Source organism: Chiloscyllium plagiosum, chromosome 34, assembly GCF_004010195.1.
Source record: "Chiloscyllium plagiosum isolate BGI_BamShark_2017 chromosome 34, ASM401019v2, whole genome shotgun sequence".
NCBI lineage: Eukaryota > Metazoa > Chordata > Chondrichthyes > Orectolobiformes > Hemiscylliidae > Chiloscyllium > Chiloscyllium plagiosum.
Genome location: NC_057743.1, coordinates 36,137,150 through 36,144,977, shown reverse-complemented (window position 1 = coordinate 36,144,977; position 7,828 = coordinate 36,137,150). Strand labels below are relative to the sequence as shown.

At 45.8% G+C, this 7,828-nt stretch overlaps 1 long non-coding RNA gene across 1 annotated transcript; it reads left to right on the top strand.

The window, feature by feature from the left end:
- The first annotated feature begins 577 nt into the window (after window positions 1-577).
- LOC122540425 lies at window positions 578-4,389 on the top strand. The gene is made up of 2 exons (XR_006309303.1): window positions 578-716; window positions 3,372-4,389. It is a non-coding gene; the product is annotated as an uncharacterized LOC122540425 (long non-coding RNA).
- The last annotated feature ends 3,439 nt before the right edge of the window (window positions 4,390-7,828 follow it).

The following is a 7,828-nucleotide window of genomic DNA, read 5'->3' as shown; positions in this document are numbered from 1 at the left end:
TGAAGGAAGTGCTTTATTATTTATTTAGAGGCATCTGTGCAACCTGCTGGTACAGGATATCCTTCTGCATGCTTTTCTCTTTCTCATTAATCCAGTCAGAGTTGCCTTTCGTGGGATTTTGACTGAGTTTGTCCTCCTTCAGTCTGTGTTGCTTCACGGCTTTCACTTCAATGGTATTTTATCAACTGCACCAATTATGTGCAGTGTCCTAAAGGTGTGGATTCAACTTCACTCTGTTCGGGCTGAGAAATAATGGGCCAAAAGAGCAGACCAGCATCATTTTACCTGCGGATAAAATACACCACTTGTGGGCTAGTGTCAGTCTGAGACAGCAGCAAAGGTGTGCCAAACCTTTCCCTAAAAGTGTGATGGAGAAATGCACGATTAATTACCCATTGATTAAAATTGCTGCAGTGCAAATCTTTACAATGTCCCACTTGCAAGAAAGCAATGATGTCAATGTGTCTTTGGTATCAAGGCGTTCTTCCTGACTTTGTTAAATTGGGATATTACCCCCTACTCTCCCTCCCAACCCAAAACAGGTTCATGTCAGACTTTGATGAAATTGAAACCTGCCTGTGGGGATTGGAAATGATTGCAAGTTCCATGGTTTCCATTTTTTAAGGTTCCCCGAGGACAGACTTCTCTCCAGGTGGCTGCTGGACAATGAAGCTTTGCAGAAACATGGCTCCTTATGGGCCATTCCCAACAACGAGGTAAGTGAGTCTTTGGAAATCCCTCCCTCTCTTGAAAGGCAATGCATGCAGAATCTGTAAATATTTTGAAGGTAGAGGTGGATAAATTCTTGATTGGGGTGAAAGATTATCCAGGGTAATGCTGAAATGTAGAGTTGAGTTTAGAAACAGGCCCAGTCATGACCTTGTTGAACAACAGAGTGGGTTTGAAGGGCCGAATGGCCTACGCTTGATCCCTGTTTATAAGGGGTTAATTTCTCATTATGGATCCTAGCAAGCACTTTATTGAGAACGCAGTTGTTAAAACAAAAACAGTAACACATGGAAATGAATGGACAACAGCTCCACTTTCAGGTGTAAGGGGCACATTGGACCGACCCATCTGTCTCATTTCTGTGTTTTGCCAGTTCCTTTTTCTGGGGGGGGGGGGACCTCTTGAGCGCTCAGAAGCCACGCCCAATCCAGTCCTTATCTTTGGTTCACACACACTTCGAACTTTCCATGGGAGGTCAGTAGGTAGGCATCAGGAGTTAGTAACGGAGGCCTAACACACCCGAAGACACTGAAAATCTCTCGGAATTACAGAAGCCCTGCAGTGTCGGAGCCAGCCATTCAGCCCATCGAGTCCATGCACACCAACCTTTCGAGGAGCATCCTACCCAGACTCACTCTACCCCTGCATTTCCCATGGCTAATCCATCTTGCCTGCAAATCCCTGGACGCTATGGGCAATTTAACCTGACCATTTCCATCTAACCTGCACATCTTTGGACTCTGGGAGGAAACCGAGCATCCGGAGGGGACCCATGAGAGACAGGGAGAATGTGCAAACTCCACACAGACAGTCGCCCGAGGCTGGAATCGAACTCGGGTCCCGTGAGCCACTGTACTGCCCTTCTTCACTACGTTGGTCTGAGTCCATGCGGACTTTGTCCTACCTCACCATGTGGTCTTGCTAGATTGAGATTTCAATCAGGAACAACACAACCCCAGTAAAATGGCTAACTGCCAGGTATCTGCTGACCTTCTGTGGAGGGGTATTCCCAGCAAGGCCCAAAGCCTCTCCCCCAAACACCAGGCCCAGAATGGGGAGTTATGCTCTGCACTTGCCTGGATGAGCAAGAACAGAGAGTCATAGAGATGTGCACCACGTCCAACGCGTCCATGCCAATCAGATATTCTAAACTAATCTAATCCCTTTTGCCAGCGCTTGGCCCATATCCCTATAGACCCTTCCTATTCAGATACCTTTTTTAAATGCTGTATTTGTACCAGCCTCTACCACTTCCTCTGGCAGCTTACACACCCCCCTCTATGTGAAAACGTTGCCCCTTTTATATCTTTCCCCTCTCACCCTAAACCTAAACCCTTTAGTTCTGGACTCCCTTGTTTATTTATCCTATCCATTTCCCTCATGATTTTATAAACCTCTATAAGGTCACCCCCAGCCTCCGACGCTCCAGTGAAAACAGCCCCAGCCATTGGAGGAGCTCAATGCACAGTAAGGTAGCCTGCCTGACCAGTGCCCTATCCACCACCTGAAAACATTCACTTCCCCTGCCCTCCATCACCTCTGCACAATGGCTGTAGTGCTTCCCCATTGAGAAGATGCAGTATAGTGCCTTGGCTGCATTTTCCAACCCTATGACCTCTGACCCCTGGAAAAAAGAACTTAGAAACCCAATCATCTGCAAATTTCCTCCAAATCCCCCACATTCCTGATTCCCTAACTTTTAATTGTGTTGTTATTGCACACAGGACCTTCTGTTACCTCTGGCCTCATGCTGTGGGATTCCTTCCCCATGCCTCACCTTGCTCCTTGTAAAACTTCTTAAAACTTACCTTTTTTGACTGAGCGATTGATGTCAATTGCCTCAGGCAGTTTTGGGGAGGTTTTGTATGATAAAGGTGCTACATAAATAAATGTTGTTGTTGTTGGCTTGGAAATTTATTGCCGCTCCTTCAGCGTCCCCAGAATCCAGGAACTCTCTTCCTTAACAGCCTACACCTCAAGCACTGCAGCGGTCCGAGAGGACAACTCACCCCCCCCCCCCCCCCCCACTTAGAGGGCAATGGCCAACAAAGTGTCGACCTTGCCAGCGATGCCCACACTTTATGGAATCATAAGGTAAAATGGATCTGAATTGGGCAGGTTTGAGGGGGTGTCCTCTGTGTAGATGTAGTCCCTGTTTTGGGAAATGACTTCAATCAATGAAGACTCAATGCTTGAATTGTGAACCTCTGGCTGCAGACAGAAGTGAACTTGTCTGTGAAGCTGGAGCAGTTGAATAGCCTGCTCATACTCACTATCTGGAGCAGTAGCACGATATGAACTGATTACTGTGAGAGCCCTTAGCACCTGTAGAACTGTGACCCTTCTGAAATTCATGGCCAGGTAGAAGCCAGGTGAATAGAAGTTTTTTAAAAAAAAAATGATTGGGTGACCGTGCTAATTTGGTCCTCTCTGTAACTATCACAGGTTTACAGAGTCCACCAGCCCTTTGGGTGATCTGTCCAGGTTCCTGGTATCAGGTGGAGGTGGGGTTTGATGACAGGAAGACTACATCATCACTATGTTCTTTCAGTTCAAAGTCCTGTTATTAACCGTTTCGTTTCCCTCCTGATAAAAGTGGGGTGACCGGAGCCTGTATAAAATGGAATGTCTGGTTTCTTTAGGTGTGCCTGGCCAGAGCATAGTCACATGTGGACAGAACACACCAACTTCTGTCACCCAATTCAGCGAGGATTCTGTGACTCTGCGTCCCCGAAGAAATCCTGTGCAGAGTGAAGGTTTGAACAAGCTGGTTTACGGACACATGGGTGGGATCGCTGTCTGATTGGCTGAGCTGGCATTGACTCATACATTCTTTGACCAGCTGTTGCACTTTGGATTCTCTGCGGAGTGTGTTTAAAGTCTCTGGAATTGGCTCGAGCTGACAAGCTATTTTGGACACCAGCTGCCAGAGTTGTCTGGGCTCTGACGAGTGTGTGGAGAGAGACGGGTGAGGATAAGGGAAGCCGCCTTGCTGGCCAAATGTGGGTGTTTCTTTGGCAGTGTCTTAGCTGGTTGTTGTGTGCCATGAGAAGAAGCAATCAGCAAGTATACTGCCGTAGAAATGCTTCACTGAATGCGGCCCTATACACGCTCTTCCTCAGCTACTCCCCACTTCACTGTCAAATTGCACCTTTTTGAGGTTTTGGGTAAAGTACTTTTTTTTGTTGTAAAATATTCTTTGAAGTAGCAGGTGGGAATCAACTTTGAAAAATAAATAATTGAATGTGGAATCCAGAAATGTAAGTGCCAAATGTGGGGTCATCGTATTGGGGTTTTATTTACTTTAGTAATGAGGATGTTTAGTTAATCTTTACAAGTTAAACTGTGTATGAATGTGCCTCCCCATACACTTTCTCCTCCCCCCTCTCTCTCGGTGCTATCAAGTCTCTTTCTCCTTTTGGGCTTTATCCCATCTGTAAACTGTGACCATGCACAGCAGGAGGGAGTGTGGATGTTGGGGATTTGGTGAGATATATCCTGATCAAAATCTGCCCTCATCTTGTCGATTTAAGGTTTGCTAATGTTCAGAGAATTTAAGACATTGTTGCCAACACAAATGTTCATTTTACTGTGAGAGGGACAACGTTAATAGATTCCTAGCCCATTGGTGAGAATTAAACCAAGACAAATATATATTTACTTCTGTGGAGAGAGATTTGATTTTTCATGTCCTCCCGCACTGCCCTCCTATCAAACACTCCCAGCGCAGGGTTAGATACAGAGTAAAGATCCCTATACTCTTATATAAAACTGAAAGTAACGAGTAGTTAGATTTACCCTGCTGGTGCACTGTAACAAAAATACAAACAAACGTTTAATGAAACTTACTAAATCGAAATAACATTGTCCAGAGTGGGGATACTTGTCCCAGACTCCCATCTCTGAAGGCTGTTACTATGCTGGTGAGCACCGCAGGCTACCTCTGGATAGAGACCCAAGTGCAGACATAACCGTAAATGAGAGGCAGCCTGGCCCCAAAAATTGGGGAGAGTTTATTGACTTGCTCAGTCTTCCCCCTCTCATCCTTCACCCAATGCCACAGCTGCTCCTTGTGTGTTCAGACAATTAGTAGCCGCCACCTGTTTCTTTTAAACTAAAATACAGTAACAAACTTATAATGATATGATTAACCAGATGTTACCAGTGTCACTGTGTGGTGAACAGAGAATTGAACCGAGATATTTCGGGGTTAAAAATGGATGTGTGCTTCCACTTTTCCTGGGCTGTCTAGGGGAGAACTCTCATGGAAACACAGAATTGTTCCAGTGCTATAGGAGACCAGTCAACCCATCATGTCTGAGCTGGTTTTATTACCCAGTGCCAACCTCCTGGGTAGCATGGTGGCTCAGTGATTAGCACTGCTGGCTCAGGGACCTGGTTACGCTTCCATCCAGTGGTGACTGTGTGGAGTCTGCCCGTGTGTGTGGGATTCCTCCACGTGCTCTGCTTTCCTCCTCCTGTCCAAAGATGTGCAAGCTAGGTGACTTAGCCATGGGAAATATAGGGTTACAGGGATAGAGTAGGCGGTGTGTCTGGATGGAATACTCTTTTTGGAGGGTGAGTGTGACTCAATGGGCAGAATGGCCTGCTTCCACATTGTAGGGATTCTATGATCCTGCTTTTTCCTCACATCCTTCAACACCATTTTCATCCAAATAATTAGCTAATGCCCCTCCTGAATGCCTCAATTGATACTGCCTCCATCATGCTAGACTGCATTCCCAGATCCTAACTACTCGCTGTGTGAAAATATATTTCCTCACTTCACCTTCCCTCTCTTTATCAACATTTTAAATATATATCCTTTTGTTTTTTTTCCCAATCTGGTCTAACCAGCCCGCTTATGATTTTGAAAACCTCTATTAGATCCCCTCTCAGCCACCTCTCCAGGGAGAACAGTCAATCAATCTCCTCATTGATGTTTCCAATTCCTGGAACCATTCTTGTTAAGTTAGAGTTGCAGTGAATTGCTTTCATCCTGAAAGAATTACAGAGAGACCAGCTGCTGGTGTGCCATTGTGGATAGGTGTCCTTGAGTTTTTCAGACATGTTACAATGTTTAGCTAAAGTATTCTGCTTCTATTCCTGGTTAGATCGGTGTCCCATTATTTATCCAATTCTTATTTTCTAACATTCCATTTGTTCAGTAAAGTCGTACGGCACAGAAACAGATCCTTTGGCCCAGCTCATCCATGCCAACCAAGTTTCTTAAACTGATCGAGTCCCATTTGCCTGCATTTGGCCCATACCCCTCACGACCTTTTCCTTTTTATATACCTGTCCAAATGTTGTAATTGTACCCATCTCTACTGTTTCCTGTGTCAGCTCATTCCATACATGCACCACCTTCTGTGTGAAAAGATTACCTCTTAGACCCCTCTTTAAATCTTGCCCCTCTCACCTGAAAAATATGCCCTTTAGTTTTGGACTCCCCTAGCTTGGGGAAGCACCTTGGCTATTCACCTTATCCATGCCCCACATGAGTTTTATAAATCTCTGAAAGGTCACTCCTCAGCCTTCTATGCTCCAGAGAAGAAAATCCCAGCCAATCCAGCTCCTTCTTATAACTCAAACCCTCCAGTCTTGGTAACATCCTTGCAAATTTTATTTGCCCCTTTTCCAGTCTAATAATATCCTTCCTGTTGCAAAGTGACCACAGCTATACACAGTACTCCAAACGTGGCTTTACCAATGTCTCGTACAGCTGTAATATGACATCCCAACTCTTGCACTCTCTGTTCTGAGCAGTGGAGGCAAGTGTAAAAAACGCCCTCTTCACCACCCTGTCTACCTGTGACACCACTTTCAAGGAACACATTTACCTGCACATCTCGGTCTTTCTGCCCGACAGTACTCCCCACAGCCCTCCCATTAATTCCAAGTCCTGCTCTGGTTTGTCTTATCAAATGCAACATTTCGCATTTATCTGAATTAAACTCCATCTGCCTTTTCTCAGCCCACTGGCCTATTTGGTCAAGATCCCATTGTACTCTGAGATGACCACCTTCACTATCCTCTATACCACCAATTTAGGTGTCATGCGCAAACCTACTAACCACGCCTCCTCTCTTCTCATCCAAATTATGTGTATAGATGACAAACAACAGTGGACCCAGCACTGATCTGTGCGGCACACTGCTGGTCACAGGCCTCCAGTCTTAACAACACTCCCCCCACCACCACCTTCTGACTCCTACTGTCATGCCAATTTTGTAGCCAATTGATTAGCTGTCCCTGGATCCCATGTGATCGAACCTTACTAACCAGTCTACCATGCAGAACCTAGTCAAAGGCTTTGATAAAGTCCATGTAGACAACATCTACCACTCTCCCCTAATCTCTCTTGGTCATCTCTTCAAAAAGCTCAGTCAACTTTGAGTAGATCTGGGGAGGGGCTTTATTTGGCAGTAATTCACAAGGTAGTGCAATTTGTCACACAATGCTATGGAAATCATTGCCCTCTGATGTAAATAGCTTCTTAATGACCATTTGGGGTTGCGTTAGGGAACTGATCAGAACCCATAACACAGCAGGTTTCAACCAGATCTACATGATGATCGAATCAGGACCTGACAAGTGTAAGACACGTCCACTTCTAGAGGAAGCAATGGCCTAGTGGTATTACCGCTGGACTCTTAATCCAGTGACCCAGTAATGTTCTGGGGACCCAAGTTTGATTCCTGCCATGGCAAGTGGTGGAATTTGAATTCAATAAAAAAAATCTGGAATAAAGAGTCCAATGGTGACTGTGAATCCATTGTTGGTTGTCAGGAAAAAAACAAACTGGTTCACTACTGCCCTTTAAGGAAGGAAATTGCCATCCCTGGTCTGGCCTACATGTGACTCCAGACCCACAGAAATGTGGTTGACTCTCAACTGCCCTCTGGGCAATTAGAGATGGGCAATAAATGCTGCTTAGCCAGTGAGGCTGTCATCCTTTGTGGGCGGCACGGTGGCACAGTGGTTAGCACTGCTGCCTCACAGCGCCAGAGACCCGGGTTCAATTCCCGCCTCAGGCGACTGACTGTGCGGAGTTTGCACGTTCTCCCCGTGTCTGCGTGGGTTTCCTCCGGGTGCT